The following is a 23,009-nucleotide window of genomic DNA, read 5'->3' as shown; positions in this document are numbered from 1 at the left end:
TCAGATGATACTCTGAATATTCATTTTTGTAATTTTAATGCTGAGGTTTAAAGAGGGAATTAAAAATATTCAGGTGAGGTGGGTAGAGAGATGGCTCAACCGTTAAGAGCACTGACTGCTCTTCTAGAGGTCCTGAGTTCAATTCCTAGCAACCACATGGTGGTTCACAACCATCTGTAATGGAATCTGATTGATACTCTCTTCTGGTGTGTCTGAAGACAGTGACTGTGTGCTCACATACATAAAATTAAAAAAAATCGTAAAAAAATATTTGGGTGAGCCTACGTTCTTTTGATGTGAGCAAGAGGACTGTAGATAGATGTTCCCTGAGGAGTGGTGGGAGGTGGGATAAGGGGGAGGCAGGGATGCTCCAAACATTCCTGTTAGGTGTTGCTGGGACTCTGGATGTGGAGTGAATAATTCCATTCCTTATCAAAATTCTGATCAAATTAGAAATAATATAGGGCTGGAGAGATGGTTCAGCTGTTAAGAGCACTGGCTGCTCTTCCAGAGGATCTGGGTTCAATTCCCAGATCCCACATGGCAGCTCACAACTGTGTGTAACTCAAGTCCCAGTGGATCTGATGCCCTCGTACAGGCATACAAACACCAACCCTCATTAAATAAATAAATAACTAAATAGGAAGAAAATAAGCCGCTGAATGTAGGGACAAGCTACCCAGGATCTGCAGTCCCTGGTTCTCCACTGTCACATCTTGAAAGTCTTAGTACTTTTTTCTTTTATACTGGACCCCACAACCTGTGTAGCTGACAACAATGTCACCAGGTGATTTGGTTGTGTCCTAGTTTCTTGAACTACTCTAATGCAAATAATTATTTTCAGAAAAATAAAGTCACCTGGAAACATATCTAACCTTTGCTGCAGTTCTCATGTGACCCCAGAGAATGTGTCTTGAAAGTGAAGGACCATTGTGGATCTCCTTTCTAGAACAGGGGTGGCCCACCTAAAATTGTCCTGGTGAGAGAAAAAAAGGTAGTAACCAGGTCCCCAAGCTGAATCACTGACATTATCCCTCCCTGGCACACAAGTGTGTACCTAGGTCAGGAAGAGGAGAGACCTGGAGTGATTAGCTAGACTAGAAGGGGGGAAGGGTGCATTTCCTCCCACCCGTTTACCTGTCCTCCTCCACATCCTTTTTTGAGACTGTCAGCTATTTCAAGCTGGCCTCAGACTACTAAGTTCTTGAAGTAATTAAAGTAAGTACCTTGAACTTTGATTATCCTGTCTCCCACGTGTGGTAGTTACAGGCTTGCACAGCCGAGACTGGCATATGCAGTGCTGGGGTTCAAACTGGGCTTCATTTATGCTCCACCGACTAAGTTACACCCCACTCTGCCCTCCACTCTACATGTTTTCCCCCTTTCTTTTCTCCTCTTCCTCCTCCTCCTTTTTTTTTTTTTTTCCGAGACAGGGTTTCTCTGTGTAGCCCTGGCTGTCCTGGAACTCACTCTGTAGACCAGGCTGGCCTCGAACTCAGAAATCCGCCTGCCTCTGCCTCCCAAGTGCTGGCTCCTCCTCCTTTAAGATATGGTCTCGTGTAGTCCACAGTGGTCTAGAACTGCTGAAAATCCTGAACATTCTCCTGCCTCTACCTCCCAAGCATTGGAAATACAGTGTGAACTTTTCTGCCTTTGTTTGTTTTTCTCTGTGTAGCCCTGGCTGTGCTGGAACTCACAGAGATCCACCTGCCTCTCTACCTCCCAAGTGCTGGGATTACAGGTGTGTGCCACCAACGCTTGGCTTCCTGCCCATTTTTAAAAAGAGATAAAGTCTCATTATAATAATGTCCAGCCTGGTTCTGAGTTTATGGACTCAAGATAGCCTCCTTCCCAAGGTGCGGTGGAGTAGCTGGACGTACAGCTGCATGCTGTTTTGTGAAGGCTTTCCTCCTCAGCAGACATCTTACTGTACTTGGCTATAAGCAACAAATACAGCTAAGTTAGCTTTAGTGGAACTGAAAGTTAGGGAAAGGTGTGACGGGTACTGTTTTCTGTGTAACACCAGCTTCCCTCTCTTTCCTCTCCTGATTCTGTTTGGGTACAGGGAGGAAACCTTTGATCTCAGATCGGAGTCTTACCAGCTCGTGATTCATAACTGGGCTAAGGTGATAACAGAAATTCAATTCTTTGCCACACCTTCACTCGCCAACCTTCCTTGTACAAGGTCAGTGACCCACTTCCTAGACACAGTCTGCCCTTCTGTGAGGCCTCTAAGAGAGATTTGTCTTTATTGACAAAACTGGAGCCCCTTTCATTCTAGTTCCGTTCCTTCTTGCTTGATGCTGGGATGTGAGGACAAAATGTCTGGAGCCAGCTGGGCGGTGGTGGCGCATGCCTTTAATCCCAACACTCGGGAGGCAGAGGCAGGTGGGTTTCTGAGTTTGAGGCCAGCCTGGTCTACAGAGTGAGTTTCAGGAAAGCCAGGGCTACACAGAGAAACCCAGTCTCAAAAAACCAACCAACCAACCAAACAAAAAATGTCTGGAGCCATGGGAGCTATACTGAGACCACGAGAAAACAAGCTGAATGATAAACCAGCATGTTGAAGCCAATTAATGGAGGAGCCTTGGTCCTCGGTGACATAGCTGAGTTAAGCTCTGGCTCTATCCTCTTCCATCCTTCCTAAGAACACAACTTGTCCTGGGGATGTAAGTCACCATTTAGGTTGTCTCTTGTACGTTCTAATTCATGGAGATGCAAGGCATGCTCACTGTGAGCTATGAGGGACCCAGGAACAGCTACTCCTGAACTGGGAAAGTAGGAACGGGCAAGATGTGCCACTGCTGGGTGTGGCTGCTCCTCCAGCCTCACTTCTACTTCTCTCTGAGGGTTGTGTCTGTCCTCAGACCAGCTTCCACTGAGTCAACATTCCACAGGGAAAGCCGGGTCTGGGTTTTCTGTATCCTAGGCGTCTAGGCCTACAACTACTAATGGAGATTCATTCCAAAGCCCAGAAAAGAGAATGTGTGGATTTGGCTTTGAGTCATCTACACCCAGGCCCAGTGAGCAAGGCCATGGGGGTGAAGGCACATGCTTAAATTTGGCTGTGAAAGACCCACCCCAGGGGTGTATATAAGATTTTAATCTTTGTTGTTATTGTTTTATTTTGTTTTGTTTTTTTGAGACAGAGTTTCTCTGTGTAGTCCTGGCTGTCCTGGAACTCACTCTGTAGACCAGGCTGGCTTCGAACTCAGAAATCCACCTGCCTCTGCCTCCCAAGTGAAGTGCTGGGATCAAAGGCGTGCGCCACCACTGCCCGGCTAAGATTTTAATCTTATTTATTTTTTTTGCAATAAGGTCTAGCTATGAGGCTCAACTGACCTCTAATTTTTGTTTGTTTGTTTGGTTTTGGTTTCAGTTTTGTTTGTTTGGAAACAGGGTTTCTCTGTTTAGTCTCACCTGTTCTGGAACTTGTGCTATAGACAAGGCTGGCCTTGAACTCACAGAAATCTGCCTGCCTCTGCCTTCAGGATTGGGATAAAAGGCATGTGTCACCACACCTAGTCCTGGAACCAGCTCTATAGACCAGGCTGGCTTCTAGGCCCAGGAATTTCTTAGAAAAAGGCAGGCATAGGTTCAAAGACCTCTCTGGAGAGTCACTTGTTCTCTATTGAGTGATGCAGAAAGAGTAAGTGCACTGGAAAGGGGTAACTAGGAAGGTGTAGGAGAGAGAGAGAGACTTCAGGAGGTGGAAAAGCTGAGCCTAGTAAGAACCAACTCAGATGGGAAATTCCTCAGTTTCTTCCTCTCTTTTTAAAAAAAACAGGTTGACCTCAGACTCTGCCTCCTGCCTCAACCTTCAAAGGTTTAGGACTAACAACTCTAGTCACACTAAAAGTTTACTCTAATGCACTCACTGGTTCTCAACCAGTGTGACCCTTTAGTACAGCTCCTCCTGTTGTGATCCCTAACTGTAGGTTTTTGTTTTGTTTTGTTTTGTTTTGTTTTGTTTTTCGAGACAGGGTTTCTCTGTGTAGCCCTGGCTGTCCTGGAACTCACTCAGTAGACCAGGCTGGCCTCGAACTCAGAAATCCGCCTGCCTCTGCCTCCCAAGTGCTGGGATTAAAGGTGTGCCACCACTGCCCAGCTGTTGTTGCTACATCAATACTGTAATTTTGCCATTGTTGTGAAATGGAATGTAAGTATCTGTGTTTTCCATGGTCTTAGTTGACCCCTGTCACTTGACCTCTCACAAGGTGTCACAGCCCACAAGTTGTGACAATTAGGGGGACAATTTCAGTCTCTTTTGAAACAGAATCTCATTGTAGCCCAGGCTGGATATTGTTATCTAGCCAGGGATGACCCCTAAACCTGAGCATGTGTGTGTGTGTGTGTGTGTGTGTGTGTGTGTGTGTGTGTGCGCGCGCGCGCCCGCCTCCGCTCCCCCCCCCCCGCCCCCCGCTCCTGCATAGGATAAGAGGTCCTCAACTGGATAAGCTTCATTTCCAGGCTCTTAAGGATTTGATTGAGGAATAAGGAAGAACAACGATAAAAGAAGGAAGGGAATGGCTCCAGAGTACAAAATATTGTCACCAGGAAATCGAGGACCAGGTCTCTCCACCCCCAACGGCTATCAACTCCCCACAGAGGGTGAAAATCAGGTCAGCTGGTTATTTTAGGCTTCCATCACAAAGGGACTGCCTGTTTTGCCTGTTCCTAGGCATTTAATGGTGACATCCTTTCTCTTTAGAAAGTTCACTGAAAGAGATTGGGGTTAGCCTTGACAAGGTTCCTGCAGGGACTAGAATACTACGCTGGAGGACAGAGTGGCAGAATCTTTCTGTGACTCTTTGTAAGGGGACCGGCAAGGGGGACCAGGGGACCAGGGGATAAGGACACCACCTCCAGCACTGTTCGCGTGCGGCGAAGCTGGAGGATGCGAATGAGGAAGGAAGTCATCGGGAACGCCAGTGCAGCAGGCGTGGTTTCTGGGAATGGAGGCTGGCCTGAATCCCTCCCTCCTCCTCCTCCTTCGCAGATTGACTGGAGAAAGAGCCACAGCACTGCTCCTGGACCGGAGGCTCAGCAAACAATCCAGTCACAGGTTGTGGACCCGCAGTATACACGCACAAATGCAGGGACACTCTCCAGAGGACCATGCAGCAGGAGGAAGGAACTTGGGCACTTCTGTTGTGCCTTTTTTTTTTTTTTTTTGGTTTTTCGAAACAGGGTTTTTCTGTGTAGCCCTGGATGTCCTGGAACTCACTCTGTAGACCAGGCTGGCCTTAAACTCAGAAATCCGCCTGCCTCTGCCTCCCAAGTGCTGGGATTAAAGGCGTGCGCCACCACTGCCCGGCCTGTTGTGCCTTTATTCCACGGAATTGTTACTGATGGATTCATTTTATGCTGGAAAGAACGAGGAAAGAAAATGTTCCGACCACTGGACCAGTTCCGACAGGGACTGTGAATGGCTGGCCCTTTACGGGAATTGCTAGCTGACCTTTGTTCTGGAGCTCTGAGCACTTCCTTCGGATGAGAGATCAGGTCAAACACTAGGGTCAACATTTGGGTGTGTAAGAGTTGGGAGGGAAGGCCAGTGTAGTTCCAAGTCCTTTGGAAAAAGCCCAGACACCAAAGATAAGATCAGGGCTTGCCTTGGGAAAGTGTGGAAGAAAGGACAGAAATTCTGTGGGAATTACAAAATCAAGAACACTGTGACTTATGAAAATGCCTATACTTTCTAATCACCGCTCTGAGCATTGTGGAGAATTATAAACATATTTCGAGGCCACATTCCAAGAGGGCCATAGTGCTGCCAGAAAGCGACCGTACACCTTGTGAAGTATGAGAACACTGGAAGCAGGGCGGTGGTGGCGCATGCCTTTAATCCCAGCACTTGGGAGGCAGAGGCAGGTAGATTTCTGAGTTCGAGGTCAGCCTGGTCTACAGAGTGAGTTCCAGGACAGCCAGGGCTACACAGAGAAACCCTGTCTCGAAAAACAAAAACAAGAAGAAAAAAAAAAAGAAAGAAAGAAAAAGAGAACACTGGAAATTACACTGTCATCTTCTTCTCTCCAGCATCTGTCCTTTCTCCTATTTTATGGGTTCACACCTAATGCAAACACTATTTGCTCTGTTAGATGGCTTTTGGTATTGCCCCCATTTTGCTGACAAGAAAACCAAGGCATAGGGAGACGATTGCAACACAGTTGGCAAATGGGTATAATTAAGATTCAAACATGAGCCAGCATAATTTTATCTTTTTTTTTTTTTTTTTGCAACGCTGAGATCTTGAACATACTAATCAAGTGCTTCATTCCCACCGAGCTTCATTCCCAGCCCTAATTTAGAATTCACTCTTATGTGGCACCTTGTGTTTCCAATGACGATAATTAAAGATAGTATAGCCCATGGAATGCCTGCAAGAATGATTAAGTGGTCCTGTTGCTAAAATTTCTTCCCAGAAGGAGAAAGAACATATGTACCTTCTAAGGCTCCATTGAAAAACTGGGGAACCAGCAAGTTTATTGTGCTTCTTTATAGAACACAGGCGAGGAGTCACTTATAGGGGTGTGGATGCTGCTCCAGGCAATAGGCTGGACCTGGAAAGACTTTATCCAGCAGGGATGAGCCCCGCCCCCTCTACTGTAGCCCCTCCCAGAAGCTATGTACAATTAAGGCATGGTTGCATATAACAGTTGCTAGAGAACAACTGGATACTCAGTGACCCGCCCCACCCCTCCTGTGTCAACAACCACAGCTGGGATGATCCTTGTGCAAAAGGGCACAGACTGGAGTTTCCTCATGATGGCAGTGGCTCTGCTCAGAGGCCAGTCAGTCACAACAGGTCCAACCAAGAAAAAGCATATTACTAACAAAAAGTACTCCAAACAGAGTGAGTTTAATGGCAGGAATTGTTGGTAGAAGAGCTGAGAAGCCCACAGGAAGCAGTAAGACAGTGTGAAACAGTGGGGCGCTACCAATAGTTGAAGTGCAGAGAGAGCTTAGCCTTTCTGAGATGCCGTAATGAAATAAACACAAATGGGATGGCTCAGGCACTGGGCGACTTCTTTCTCACAGTTCTGGAGGCTGGAAATCCAAGATCAAGGGCTTGGTAAGGTTTTATTCTGAAGCCTCTTCCCTCGGCTTATAGACAGCTCCATTGCATTGTGTGACTTCTCTGTGTAGATCACCACACGCAGAGATCACCACTAAGCGCTCTGCTATCTCTTGTTTTTAAACTCTTTTAGGTTCTGGTTTTTCACCACAGAGTGTCATATCAAGTTGGCCTGGGACTTGACATATTGAGGATAGTCTTGAACTCCTGATCTTCCATCTTTCCGACCCCCACCCCCAACTATGGTAGTCTTGGCTGGTCTGAAGCTTGTTAGGTAGACTCGAACTGGTCTTGAACTTGCAGTGATCCTCCTGCCTCTGCATCCTGAGTGCTGAGGGAGGGCATTTACTTTTCACTGCTTAGCTGACTCTTGCTGTTTCAGCACATGTTCTCAGATGGTTCATCTGGTTGTTGCTTGGTATTCACCTGAGTTCAGGGTACAAGTATTTATTCCCGGGCACTCCCACTTAAAGAATTTAACTCGAAGCCTGGAGGTGGTGGTGCCTTTAATCCCAGCACTTGGGAGGCAGAGGCAGGTGAATTTTTGAGTTTGAGGCCAGCCTTGTCTACAGAGTGAGTTCCAGGATGGTCAGAGCTACACAGAGAAAACCTATCTCGAAAAACCAAAAACCAAAAAAAAAAAAAAAAAAAAAAAAAAGAATTTAATGTGAGCCGATATGCCTAGGCCTGAAATGTGTTCAAAAAGAACCTGAGAAGAGATTTCAAATACATGCTGGGGGCAGAGGCAGGAGGACCACTGCAAGTTCTGGTCTATATGACAAATTCCAGGTCAGCCAAGGCTACAATAATGAAGGGATGGGGCAAGAGGATGAGGAGGAGTTCAAGGTCATCCTCAGCTCTATATCAAGTGGTAGGGGTGGGTAGGGACAGTAAGGACCTCAGTTGGACTGGTGTCTGTAAAGTTGCATCCAGGGAGAGGACTGAGAACTGGAGAATCTCCATGCTTTTCAAAGGAACGGCTGAGCAAAGCTGGCTTCGTGGCATGCTTGCAATCCCAGAACTTAGAAAACGGAGACAGCTGGGCAGTGGTGGCGCACGCCTTTAATCCCAGCACTTGGGAGGCAAAGGCAGGTGGATTTCTGAGTTCAAGGCCAGCCTGGTCTACAGAGTGAGTTCCAGGACAGCCAGGGCTACACAGAGAAACCCTGTCTTGAAAAACAAAACAAAACAAAACAAAACAACCCCACAAAAACAGAAAACTGAGACAGGAGGACTACTACAAGTGTGAGGCCAACCTAGATTATGTAGTTCCCAGCCAATCCAGATGATGCAGCAAAACCGCATTTCAAAACAAGCCCCCTCCAAATAATTAAAATTAAAAAAGACAGCCTGCTGGGCAGCTCCACAATGTTTTTGCTGTGTGGTGGTGGGGGCTGGTGGGGATGTTTTTGTTGGTTTTAGCTACACATCAACTTTTTATGTGAAATGTATGAGTTTTAAATACTAACAAGAAAAAGCATTTGAAGGCTGATGGGGGTCACTTTGGAAGTCTTGTGCTGGGTATCGTCTTTCTATCTGTGTTGAACCTTCAGGAGAATAGACTTTCAGCACCGGTGTCTTGGCTCCTGTGAAGCTGGGTCACACCTGGGTTGAACTGAGTCTCCACCTTGCTTTGAGTCCAGATCCCAGGCAGGTTTGTTGGATAGGGAGTCTGGAAAAGCGAGTAATTCAGGATGAGAGATTTAGTGTAAGGAAAAACCGGGCTTGAGTCCTGAGTCCCAGGTCCCTGTTTATGTGCTCTGAGCATCTGCAGAGTGGCCATAAACCAGTGCCTTTCCCACAGTGCTGGAGAGGTGAAGTGTTGGGGAGACGGTGGCACAGGCCTTTAATCTCAGCACTGGGGAACAGAGGCAAGCAGATCTGTGAGTTCAAGGCCAGCCTATAGTCTACAGATCAAGTTCTAGGACAGCTGGGACTACAGTATAGAGAAACGTTTCAAAAAACAAAAACCAATACTCCCCGCCCCCCTAAAGAGGAAAAGTGAATGTTTAGCACCATATTTGGTAACTAGTGTTCGTGACAGCAACTCGGGTTCAGTCTGAGCACCCACAAGAGGGAAGGGGAGAGCTGACCTCCGTGTGACCTCTATGACATTCACACACCCACACGTGCATGAAAACAAACAAACAAACAAATAAATAAATTTTAATTTTTTTATTTCTTGGGCCTGGAGAGCAGGCTCTCTTAAGTGTGTATACTATGCTTACAGAGCACTGAGTGTGGTACCCAGTGCTCCATGTTGGGCTGCTCACCGCTGCCTGTAATTTGACCTCCGGGGAATCCAGTACTGGCTCTTGCCCTCTAAGAGTAACTGTGCTCACATGAATACACACTCCCACACAGGCACACACACATATACGTATAATTAAAAGTAAAATACATCTTGAAAATTGCCGGGAGCCTCCCGGCCCAGAGAGGGTAGTGGCAGGGTTTAAGAGTAGGATTCTGGTGATGGCTTTAAAGTCTGAGGGTCTCAGGGCTTTCTGGTTCTCTGACCTGTACTGAAATGCTGATGATAACTTCTAAAAAGTCATTTAAAAAAAAAAAAAAAAAAAAAAAAAAAAAAGTCTTCTGCCAGGCGGTGGTGGCTTGCACCTTTAGTCCCAGCACTTGGGAGGCAGAGGCAGGCAGATTTCTGAGTTCGAGGCCAGCCTGGTCTACAGCATGAGCTCCAGGACAGCCAGGGCTACACAGAGAAACCCTGTCTTGAAAAACCAAAAAAAAAAAAAAAAAGTCTTCTGAAGGTAAAAAACTATAGGTTTAGGTGATTAACACATGTAGCCTAACAGCAGGGGATTAGGCAATGTGGCCTTTGTTCAATCTCAGCAGGAACTGTTGGGCTCTAACTTATGCCTGCTAGTCCTAGGTCACAGGAAGAAAAGACACTTAGAGAAGTTATAGAGTTTATTACTAAGTGTAAAAAGTTTCCTATGAAAGCTATCTAAGGGGAAAAGTGGAAAGGTCCTAAGTGGGAAAAAGGAAAAAATTCTAATAAGGGAATTATTCTAAGGGAAAAAATTCTAGGCAGGGGAAAAGGAAGGGAAGGGAAGAACGACAACTAGGACGACCACGACCTCTTTGTCTTTGACTTCAGTGCTTATACATCTTTCAGAGTACATGATCACATGGTACAAAGTTCATCACAAGCTCACACCAAAAATCAAATCAGAAATGGAAATAGAAGTTTACAACAGAGAATGTTTACATGAATATCCATTAGGAGTAATTATCTGGCTAAACATCTATCACCTGTCACAGCTCCACAGGTTCATTGAAGGTTTAAAACTATAACTAACAGCCGGGCAGTGGTGGTGCACGCCTTTAATCCCAGCACTTGGGAGGCAGAGGCAGGCGGATTTCTGAGTTCGAGGCCAGCCTGGTCTACAGAGTGAGTGCCAGGACAGCCAGGGCTACACAGAGAAACCCTGTCTCGAAAAACAAACAAAAAACAAACAAACAAACAAAATAATTAAGACTTAAGAAGTCATTTCTTTGTCTATATAGCATCACCACAAGACAGCACATCTTTGTGGATCTGCAGAGATCTGCTCTAAAGGGGTATGCTATTGCTTAGTGATTGTTATATTTGTTTAATAATAATAATAATAATAATAATAATAATAATAATAATAATAGGAAAAGCATATTAATGACAGGAATACTCCTAAAATAAGTCCCTTACAGCAAAGCCAATCCTTCCAGTCTGCCATTTTGCTCAGGAAATGGACTGTGAGCAGCTGCCCAGGCCCCAGACACAGGCTGGAGGGGTTTCCAGGTGGGGAACTCAGAGGCCAGGGAATGTGGTTCTCACTGGAGGCCCCGGTGGAATAGAACAAAGATACCTGTTAGGAGCTGTGGGTTAGGGGGTGGCAGCGTCAGTCAACAGCTGGCATTTGGCACCTCAGGGGTAAGCAGCATCTGGCTTTTACAGCTAGTGAAGGTCTTCAGTGAGCCGGTACCTGTCAAGCACAGAGACAGAAATGTTGTATCCCATAAATGCCAGCAATCATTCTAAAAAAATAAGAAAATGATAAATAAAACCTTTGGGAAATCGGGCGAGGACAACTGCGCTTCCACAGGGACCAGAGGAAGCTTCACGAAGCTGTGACATGAACCTTGGTGGCAGAAAGAAGCTGGATGTGTAGGACTAGACAAAGAAGACAGGCATCCGAGCTGTTTTTCTGAAGAGCATGACTTAAGCACAGGGGTGTGTGGGGTGTGTGTGTGGGGGGGGGCGGGGGGATGCTAAGTCTAAGTGGTGTTGGAAAGGTGGAAAGTTGAAGAGCTCGGGTATGAGCCAGGGGTATTGCTGTGTCCTGCACTCCTGCTACAGCATTGACCAGGCTATAGGCCTTTTGCTAGGGAGAGCTTTGGAGGTTTGGATCTTTGTCTTTAAGAGTTCTAAGCAAAGGATGAGAGGCAAGACACATGTTTTGGAAAGTTGAAAGGTTTTCTGTCGTCCATTCTGCCAAGGAGCAAGGAGCTTGCCTGCTGTCCCTTGAATGATCACTAGAGGGAGACCTGGGCTCAGAAGTGGCACTGCATTGGCCAGTTGAGGGGTGTCCGGTCCTACGCAGCAGAAAGTGGACAACCGTGGTGGCCAGAGCCCTACTTACACAAGCAGAGGTGGGTTTGCTGGATTATCCATAAGGGTGGGAAGAAGAGGAAGGTTCCCTGATGTGCTGTGGAAACCTGGTCCTTGGTCTACTGTAGGCTTTCGGCAAAACCTCCTTTTCATTGTATCCCTATGTGCCACTTGTAGACATTGTTAGCATTTCTTCTAGGCTCTGTCCCACAGTTACCTAGCAACCGCCAGATGTGCCTGACTCAGTATAAAAGGGGCTGCTTGCTCCCCCCTCACTCTCTTACCCTCTTACTGACTTACTGTCTTACTCTCTTACCCTCTTCCCTCTCTGCCCCTTTCCCCTCCCCCTCCATGTGTTCATGGCTGGCCTCTGCTCCTCTCTTCTCTCTCCCTCTTCCCCCCTCCCTTCCCAACTCCCCTTCCCATTCCCTAAATAAACTATTCCATACTATATTCATTGTATGGCTGGTACCTCAGGGGGAAGGGATGCCTTAGCATGGGCCCCTGCAGAGGCACGCCCCGCACCCCCACCCCCCACACTATACCTTACTCTACCAAACATACCCTGACTTCTTTTTTATAAAACACAACAGATACTCCCACTGATACAGAGGGCCTCTTGGGCCCGTGGGGACAGACTAGTGGAAAGATACATCTTAAGACAAGGCCTGCCCAGGTGGAAGAAGCAGAGTTAGGTCTCTTGGGAACAAAATACTGGAGTTCTGGAGTTCAGAGGATAGTCTAGAGGGCTTGTCAAGGGCATTGAGTGAAAAACTTCCATTGAGTCCATGGAGGAGTGTGTCTAGAGGAAGTGGCATCTTCACCAAGAGAACTGTTGTAGAAATTCTTAGTCCTGAAATTTCGACCCTGCCTTGATCATTTAATTCCCGGATGAAAACCACACACAACCGTTATGTTTACAATAAGCCTTAATCAGCACTAGAGCAGGTCAGATGTCTACCCTCTAGGCTATTAGAATCTACTTTCTTATCGACAACCCCGACTTATTACTTACTATGTTTCATCTGAGCTGCTCTTAACTCCGATTGGCCAGCCCTCGTCCATGTTTTCTTGACTCCTAACCATGGTGGCTTCTCCTTCTTCCTCCACCTTCTTCTCGTGGTTCTCCTCTGACTTCAAGTCTGAAAATCCTAAACCCCACCTATGTCCCTTCTGCCCAACTATTGGCTGTCAGCATCTTTACTTACCAATCAGAAATAACTTGGGTCACATAGTGTCACTTGGGTCTATGTGCAGACTCCATGTCTTGGGGGCCCACACCTAGTATTACAATAGACAGCAAGACCAAACCTCAACAGAGAACCTAAGGATATCTAAGGATATGTATCCTTTTACACTCACTCTGAAGCAAAGGGATATTGCAGCATCTCACCTCACCCTCTCCCATCATCTCACTGCTCCCCCTTCCCCTCCCTTCTCCTCCCTCTCTTCCCCCTTCTCCAATCTCTCTTCTCCTTTCATTTCCTTTGTAATGATGGGGATTAAACACAGGGTTTTACCCGTGCTAAGCGAGAACTTTAGCACTGAGCTCCACCTCAGCCCGGAATTTGTCTTTGCCTTTCTTTCCTTTGTTGAGGGCTCTGTGGTTTTTTGCTCCCAACAAATGAAGGTGCTCCCACTTTCCTTCCCGGGCTATGTTTAACTGCTGACCTAAAAACTAAAGCAGAAGTGTCCATAGTCAAAGTTAGAAACTAGATAAAAGGTGCTCTGGCTTCCTCCTTCCCTTCGCAACTTTGTGGCTCAAGGGAAGAAGACAAATGCCACTTCCTGTGGACACTGAGGCTATCCTGTGGAAAGACCCACATGATGCAGAGCTAAGGCTTCTGTCAATAGCCAGGCTGGAAGTCAGTGGTCCTGTCTCACGAGCTTCCAATGCCTCTAGTACCCTTGCAGCTTGAGAACTCTTTGGGGGATGACCCTGACACGAATACCCCATCTGTATATTATGCTCCTGATAGACTTTCTCTTTTTCTTTTTAATTTATTTTTGTCTTTGTGTTGGTTTAGTTTTTGTGTTTGTTTGTTTGTTTGTCTGTTTCGCTACAGGGTTTTTCTGTGTAGCACTGGCTGTCCTAAAACTCCCTCTGTAGACTAGGCTGGCCTCAAACTCACGAGGTCCAGCTGCCTCTGCTTCCTGAATGCTGGGGTTAAAGATGTGTGTCATGACTACCTGGTGTCAGCTTTTCTCAAGAGACACTGAACTTCACACACAAGCTTGGTAAGTTGCTTAGAGTCAAAGTCACTAACTGGGCTGATTGGCCAATCACACAGCTATAAATAATTATATTACAAGCTTCCAGAGGGCTTTCAATAAAGAGCACCTTTCTTTCTTTTCTTTCTTTCCTTCTTTCTTTCTTTCTTCTTTCTTTTTTCCTTTCCTTTCTTTGTTTCTTTCTTCCTTCCTTCTTCCCTCCCTCCCTCCCTCCCTTCCTTTCTTTCAGATTTATTTATTTTATTTATATGACTACACTGTAGCTATCTTCAGACATACCAGAAGAAGGCATCAGATCCCATTACAGTTGGTTGGGAGCCACCATGTGGTTGCTGGAAACTGAACTCAGGACCTCTGGAAGAGCCACCAGTGCTCTTAACTGCAGAGCCATCCCTCCAGCCCCCCCCCCCCCTTTTTTTTTAAGATTCATTTTTATTTTATTTGCATTGGTGTTTTGCCTGTATGTATGTCTGTGAAGGTGCCAGATCCCCTAGAATTGGAGCTACAGAATTTGCGATGCCATGTGGATGCTGGGAATTGAACCCCAGGTCCCCTGGAAGAGCAGCCAGTGCTCTTAACCACTGGCCATCTCTCCAGCCCCCTTCTAGGTTTCCGAACAAGAAAGAATAATAAAAAGCTGACCCAGAAGGTAGAATAACACCTCTTTAATTGATAGGAGCCAGACACAGGATGTGGTCATAGGTCTTCAGCCACTGAGCCTTACCCACACAGTCCCAAGGAACTCTAGAAACAGACGGGGAGGCAGCATATCTGAGCAGGTGTGCTTGTGACTGAGAGAGACATGGTTGCTCAGGTATTAGTCCCAAATCAAGAGTGAGGAATCTCTCGTTCCTCTACTATATCCACCAGGGGAGGAAGGAGCAATGAGGTAGAAAGTTCCAGAAATCCTGTCAATTAAACTGTCTTCATGGGAAGGAAATGTGAGGAGCCTTGTTGTAGTTACATTACTAAGAAGCCCCCCAAAGCCTTTGTGGTAAAGGCTTGTTCCCCGGGACAATGTTACAGGGGACTCTAGACTTTTGGGGAGTAGGACCTTCTGAAAGTTTTTTAGGTCATTGGGGTACATATTCAAAAGGTATTTTGAGGCCCCGTTCTCTTCTCCTCTTCCCCCCTCCCCTTTCCTCTCCATCTCTTCCCTGAGGTGAGGGCTTTAACTCCACAATACTTTGTCATGATGTCCTCCTTGGAAGGACAGACTTCAACCTTCAAACCTGTAGGCCAGGGGTCTCTCCTCTTTATAAGGGATTGCAGCTGTTTGTTACAGTAATGGAAAGCCGAGAGCCATGAGGAAAAAGGATTCTCTTTCAGATTCTCCCCTTCCCTTGGGGGCCTTTCATGCCCCTGCCACCTTCTTCCCCATGGGATTGGTGCTCTTCTCCATCCCTGTATCCAACAGCTGTACTCTTCTGCCTCTCTCCATGACATCCTAGGAACACTTACTGACATCCTGCACTATAGACCAGGCCCTTGCTCATGACTCAGTGGCCATTGTCATGATGCTTACGTCACTTGCCCCTTTGGTGCTGGTGTGGTACCAGGGATGAAGCCCAGGGCTTCAAGTACACCAGGCAAATGCCTCACCAGTGAGTTGCGTCCGTGTCTCTTTAACTTGTTGCTTTGAAAATAGGGATTTTGCCGGGCTGTGGTGGCGCATGCCTTTAATCCCAGCACTTGGGAGGCAGAGGCAGGCGAATTTCTGAGTTTGAGGCCAGCCTGGTTTACAGAGTGAGTTCCAGGACAGCCAGGGCTACAGAAACCCTGTCTCGAACCTCCCCCCCCCCCAAAAAAATAGGGATTTTGTTTTCTGCCTGTCTTCCTTCCCCAAGCCTGGAGGGTTGTTAGATCATCTATACACATAGAGTAGATCACCTCAGCGGGAACAGCATACACATGTAAAATTAGTTTAATGGGAACCTTGGGCTGGAGAGATGGCTCAGTGGTTAAGAGCACTGGGTGCTCATCCAGAGGTCCTGAGTTCAATTCCCAGCAACCACATGGTGGCTCAAATCCATCTATAACGGGTTCTAACGCCCTCTTCTGGTGTGTCTGAAGACAGCAACAGTGCACTCACATATACATAAAATAAACAAATCTTTTTTTTTTTTTAAAGAGATTATTTCCCTTGAAAGATTGGTCTGAATTTTGACCAGTAGGATGTATCAGATGGGACACAGGTGAAGACCAGTGTCTTGACCTTCCAAAGTCCTGATGGTTCTGCTTTCATAGTCTTGGAATACTGTCCTGGGGTCCCCAAGAAGCTGATTGCACTGCAGTATGAGGACAGGCCATTCGGAGGGAGACCCAAGCAGCCGACCTGACAGCACTGTACATGAGCTCTTGGCAACTCCTTCAGTGACTCGCAGGTTTGGGAAGATAAACCATTGTTTTTTCATGCAGTGACGTTTAAGGGTAGTTAGCTGAAACAGTTCCCATCACCCCTCTATTAACGCCACGCGTTTCAGACTCCTTCATATGCATCCTGTTTACATGCATGTCATTTCATGCTGAAATGTATTCATGTGAACATACATGGGTTGCTTAGCTCTGTGAGCTTCCGCAGACTACAGATTTGTACAGCTCAGCCTCATTTGCTCACCTTACTAATGGATGTCCACTGCATGGCTTGAGTCACCTGAGGCCTTCTGGGTAATTGTGGGGCTTTGGTCCTCTGGACTGTCTAGAGAAGTTAACCTCTGTTCTCTTAAGCAAATAGAGTAACATTTGGGTGTGGTGACTACTACACTCTTCTCCCTGAATGTTGTCTTCTGGGCTTTATTAGAGATCTGGAGAAGATATGCACAGCAGACTTAGGAGGGTGGTGATACAGCTGCATTCTGGGGCCACCGAAGAAGTGCATGGACCCAGTGGCTTTCTATGTTGCATACGGTTAGTGCAGAGAATTTGCAGTCATGAGTCACTCTACTGTCCCTAGAGTGCTTTATGCTGCATGGACGTGATTGGCTGAGGCCTTTAGGAAAGGGTGAGGAGGAGTATGGGTATCTATGAGGAGGAGGGTCCTGGGAATGGGCTCTGCCTCTTGCGGACATATTTCTGCCAGAGGTGTGTGCACGCTACATGGGGGCAGCTGACAGGGTGCCGAGTGTGCCTCTGTGTGGATGTGCTGCTGTTAAATGAAGCGAGGCATCTCCATGGCAACACATCTCTCAGCTCCCAGCCAGATGCCAAGCCCTTAAATTATATTTTTCTGGCTGAAAGCACCTCAATTGCTCCTAGTCTCCAAAGCAATGGGACTGTGGGGACACCAGATGCCTCAACCTCATTTCCAACCTTCAAATGGTGCCTAAGGGGTACTATGTGGGGGGCCTGAAGGGGTTTTGTTTGGGGGAAGGCCTGTGAGTAGCCATTAGTTAAGGGGGTTGGACAGGTTCCACGTCTATCGTCTCTGAACCAGTGATCTGGACTTAATGTCTTCCAGCACTTCAGTCTAAAAGGAGGACCGTACAGTGAATGTGGTCAGACATGTCAATCACTTCTTCCAGTAATCCCCTCCTTTCTGTCCATCCGTTGTCCTTCCTTTGCCGTTTGAAGAGCTAGGCCCTATGTGTCATCAGGCATCTCTGCCTCCTCCATCATAGGTAACTGGTCTGGGGCACACGGCTGACCCAAAGGTGGCCAAGCTGATTGTCTTCCATCAATTCAGGTCAAGTAGTGGCAGCCCCGTGTAAGTAAAACTATCAGAGTTGGACTAAGGCAGCAAACACAAAGCAGCTACGACCGCAGAGGGAAGGACGTACAGGAGGAAAAGAGGACTGCCACTGGGTTCTGATCCCTTTTCCTGATTCTACTTCCTGGAGGCTCAGCTCTGCTTCCTGCAGTTGGCTGTTTTCTGTTTGAACATGCTTCCTACCTAAGGGCCTGAGCACTTGGGTCAAGTTCTGATAGTGATGCCCAAGGTGGCTTTTCTACCACAGTCCCACCCACAGTATCAACACAGAGGCTGGCTTGAAGACGCACAAACCCCAGTCGATGTTGTTTCTCTCTCGTGGCTACGGATCTGCAAAGAGCTTTGGGGGATCAGTGTCATGGCTAGACTATGACCAAGGGTGGGGGGTGGTTCTTCACCTGAGCAGCTACTATACATTGCATGCTGCCAGGAGTCAGGGAAGCAGCTCCAAAAGAGAGTGCTTTGGGGAATTTATTCTCTGGAGGACACAGATAGTGGGTGAGTAAAAGCTGCCAGGTAGTGCTGTGGGCCACGAATACAAAGAATGACTGTCAGGATGAGTCACGAATAATCTGTTACATCAAGATTAAAAGTGTCCTCAAATGCTGGAGGCGGCTTTGTTTTCACAGGAGGGATGAAACAATTGAGAGAACCTTTAGCTGCCCTTTGACCCAAATAGTAGCAGAGTGAAACCAAGTTTCCTCCTTTGCTGTCAGGTTTTACATCATTTGCTCCGGGAAGGCGACCCTTTGGCTCTGGGTTAGAGGTCTGTCCTATTGCACCTCGTGCCTGGCCCATTATTATACCCTCATGGTCATCCAGGTGTTTCTCCCAACCCCCCACCCCCAGGAGACCAGAGGGTAAAAACGATGCCGGCCAGCATCCGACCAACATGATGACCCCTCCACCGATGTCCAATAGTTGCCAGAAGAACCAGGGCAAGATGCCTGATTGGCAACGCTCATGCTTTGTTTGGCTTTAGCTAGCTCTCTTGCATCTCTCCCTGTCTGAGTAACAGAGTAAACAGTTAATGGCTCAGATAGAACATGACTGGCAGGAGCAGGATTGTCCACACTTTCACCATGGCTGAGCCTGGGACCTTTTTGCTAGAGTACTTTTTTTGTTTGTTTGTTTTGTTTTTGTTTTTTTTCAAGACACGGTTTCTTTGTGTCACTCTGGCTGTCCTGGTACTCTTGTAGACTAGGCTTGCCTCTGCCTCCTGAAGGCTGGAATTAAAGACTTGTGTCATCACAACCAAAGCAAAGTCATCACAACCAAAGCAGAGCCCTTAGGTCCAATGTCCAGTGCTCTCAGAAGCTACACCTGCAGCTACAATACAGATGCAATGTCATCTAATACCTAACCAGAGAGAGGCACACAGTGTAGCCACCTCCTGGTGTGTCCAAACAGGAGTTTCTCTCTCTTCCCTTCTGCCGCTAACATGGGGCTCACAGAAATGCAGTCTTAGGGCTCTGTAGTCTTCAATGTCCCAGGCATGTCCCCAGAATATAGTAATCCTTCTCAGGGTAGTCCTAAGGACCTTACAAAATGGCTCAACCTCAACTACAACCTATCTGTTGCCCTACTAAGCAAAGCCCAGGACTGGTACTTGCATAGTGGGAGCAGACCAAAGCTGGCCGGCACAGTAAGGTGTCTGACGTTGGGATGCAGAAAGGCAAGAGGCTGATTCTCTTCTTGGAATAGGTGGGATCACGAATTCTCCAGGCAGCTTGGCAAGAAGCCAGAAGAGCCTGGCAGCTGTTTACAACAGATGACCAGATACCAGCTCTTATTTACAAACATGGGATCAGGGTAGGCTGAGACTAGAGAGGCAAACCTCACCTTTACTTTTATTACTGAACATGGTATTGTTTTTAAAGACAGGTCTTACTATGTAGCCCAGACTGGCTTTGTTCTTTGCCACTTCTACCTCAGCCTCTAGAACGTGGGGATTACAGATGTGAACCACTATGCCTGATGTGAACCACTATGCCTGAATGCCTGCATAGGACTGTTTATAAGGCGTTATGTGCAGTTAAAAACACGCATAGATAATAATACATGAATGTATTTCTATAAAAAATCAGAGAACACAAAATTATACAGTGCGAAAGTGCCTTCTTCCACTTGTCTCCTCCATAACACTACGTTTGGATGAATTCTCCCAGATGTATTTACAACACATGAACATGACGCAAAGTTTCTGTACCCTGGGCAGTGGTGGTGTACACCTTCATGTCAGCACATGGGAGGCAGTCAGATTCTGAGTTCAAGGTCAGCCAAGTTCCAGAACAGCCAGGGCTACACAGAGAAATCTTGTTTGGAAAAACAGAAGTTTTTTGTTATTTTTGTTTTTTAAACGGTCACTTGTTACATATACATTTACGGAGCAATGGCTTTGCATGTCAATTTTTTGTTTGTTTGGTTTTGTTTTTCCAGACAGGGTTTCTCTGTGTAGCCCTGGCTGTTCTGTAACACACTTGATGCTTACTAGACTAGGCTGGCCTCAAACAGAGATCCATCTGCCTCTTCCTACTGAGTGCTGCGATTAAAGGTGAGCACTACTACCACCTGTTTTTTTTTTTTTTTTTTTTTTTTTTTTTTTTAAGTTGATGGTCTGGAACCAGGGCAATCTCATTCTCCTGCTTTTTCATCTGGAGTGCTGGGATCACAGCTGTTGGCCACCATGTCTCTCTCAGCATTAATGTGCTTCAGTGTGCACATACTCTATTAGTTGCTTGCTACCGCCTTCTGGGTTGTTAGCAGTTTTTCATTATTTTTTTAAAGATTAATTTATTTTATGTATAGGAGTACACTGTTGGTGTCTTCAGACACACCAGAAGAGGGCATCAGATCTCATTACAGATGGTTGTGAGCCACCATGTGGTTGCTGGGAATTGAACTTAGGACTCTGGAAGAGCAGTCAGTGTTCTGAACCACTGAACCATTTTTCCAGTCTTAATAGGGTTTGAAAAAAAAGATGTGTATGAATACAGTGTTGCTGCCTTCAGATACACCAGAAGAGAATATTGGATCCCACTACAGATGGTTGAGAGCCAGCCTGTGGTTGCTGGGAATTGAACTCTACTGAGTTCATCAGTGCTCTTAACTGCTGAGCCATCTCTCCAGCCCCCAGGTTTTCATTATGAGTATCTTTTTACTCTGTGTGTACTCATGTGGAGATTCTATAGGGAAAAGGCCTAATTTCCTGGATTAAAGTTTATGTCAACACTGACAGTTACCTACCAGGGTTTTACCCATTTACATTGCCACAGCAGTGGATCACAGCCCTTCCACACATTCATGCCAACACTTAACAGCTATATGCCACAAAGAACAGAACCCATCTTTGTCTTGTGGCACTGAGAGTCTTAGGGAGGAAAAAAATAATTAGTCATATTTAAATTATCATATTTCATCCCAATACTTAGTAACCTATGCAGACTTTAGAATGACCAGAGGAAGAATGAAGTCCAAGTGGCTGAATGGCAGAGAAATCAGGGGCCAGCTGGGGTAAGGATTGGTAGGTGACTGCTGACATTCTGCCTTAGACTCGGGGAGAAGAGGGGGATATGGTCTGCCTTGGCTATGGAGACAGGGAGGAGAGTCAAGAATGGGAGGAGCCTGTGAGGCAGCAGAGATGGCAGTTGCTTGGGTCAGGGGAGCAACAATGACTTGAGAAGGGACCAGAAATGTGAAAACGTTAGAGCCAAGAGTTTCTTGGGGAATTAGATACAGGGTAAAGGAGCAAGGGAGATGGCCCAGTGGGGAAAAAGCTCACGTAGGCTTCTATTGTTCTTTCCTCTGTATTCTGCAAAGCTGGAATCCTGGATGAGACGTCTTTCCTGCAGTTCCTCTGGGGGCCTCTGAGTTCAGCAGGCCCGCCCCCAAGCTCCCGGCAGCCTCATTACCATTCAAATTTGCCTCAGTTGAATCCTTCTAGGGTTTTAGGGCTTTTCTTTTCTTTTTTTTGTTTTTTGAGACAGGGTTTTTCTGTGTAGCCCTGGCTGTCCTGAAACTCACTCTGTAGATCAGGCTGGCCTCGAACTCAGAAATCCGCCTGCCTCTGCCTCCCAAGTGCTGGGATTAAAGGCGTGCGCCACCACCGCCTGGCCTTTTTTTTTTTTTTTTTTTTTTCCCCTCAACTCAACATAAACGGCCATGATATTAAGGGAAAGGGACTAAGACCAGCTCATCTCAGTGAAAAAGGAACTAAGAAAACCGGAACACGGGAAAGCTATTATCTTGCTGACTGCCTGGTTTAGCAATACATTGGTGTCTCACAAAGGCCTTGGGACCCAGGCAAAACCAGCCATGGGCTGAACACAGCAGCAGGGAAGAGACACTACAACAGGCAGCAGAGGACCCAGTTAGTCATGTGGTCTTCCCACTTGTTTTCAGAAGTAGACCCTTTGCAATAATTTCACTTCTAGGAACTAAGCAGTAATCAGAGCTGCCCAGCAAGGTTTCTGTGTGAAGATCTCAAAACCCAGAGAGAAGCTGTCACACTTGATCAGGAAAGACATTAGGAAGCTTGACCGTGGCCCTTCACCAGTTGGTGCTGAGCTCAGCGTATGCTTGACTCAACCCTTCAAAGGATTCCCTTCATAAAGACCTTTGAAAGAGCAACTTACTGCTGGAGAAAGGGGGGGGGGGAGGGAGGGAAGATGAGAATATATATTTTCTATGCATATACCCACTTAAAAGTATTACTTTTTTTCCTTTTGCTTCTGAGTAGGTTTTCCTGTGTAGCCCCGGCTGTCTTGGAACTCTGTAGACCAGGTTCCCTCAAACTCCACTGCGTGTCTTCCGAGTGCTGGGATTACAGGCATGAGCAGCCATTACCCAGCTAAACATATTATTCTCTGTGTGCATGGGTGCTTTAATTGCACTGTACCTATGCACCACATGCATGCCCCTTGTGCTCTCAGGGGTTAAAGTGCTGGATACTCTGAATCTGGAGTTACACAAGACTGGGAGCTGTTCCATTAGGAATTCCTTCCAAGTTAATACCCTCCTGCAAAAGATATTGGTACTTTTTGAGTTTATTTTCCAAGACAGGGTCTTACTATGTCACTCCGAAAGACCAGGAATTTACTATAGACCCCCTGCCCATGCCTCCCAAGTGCTGGAATTTAAAAAGGCACACATAACTACACCTGGTATGATACAGGCACTTTAAAACATAATTTCATTAAACAAGTCCTTTTTGCTAGACAAGGATATTGTTCCTAGATTTGCATTCTAAAGTCCCCACTGAGGCAGGTTTACCAGGTTTAAGAACTATGCTTTTCAGGTCAGAGGGATGGCCCATCAGTTAAAAACACAGTTTACTGCTCTACCAGAGCTCCAAAATCACTCCCAGCACTCACATGCTGTCTCACAAA

This window comes from Arvicanthis niloticus, chromosome 23, assembly GCF_011762505.2.
Source record: "Arvicanthis niloticus isolate mArvNil1 chromosome 23, mArvNil1.pat.X, whole genome shotgun sequence".
Lineage (NCBI taxonomy): Eukaryota > Metazoa > Chordata > Mammalia > Rodentia > Muridae > Arvicanthis > Arvicanthis niloticus.
This window is presented reverse-complemented; position numbering follows the sequence as displayed.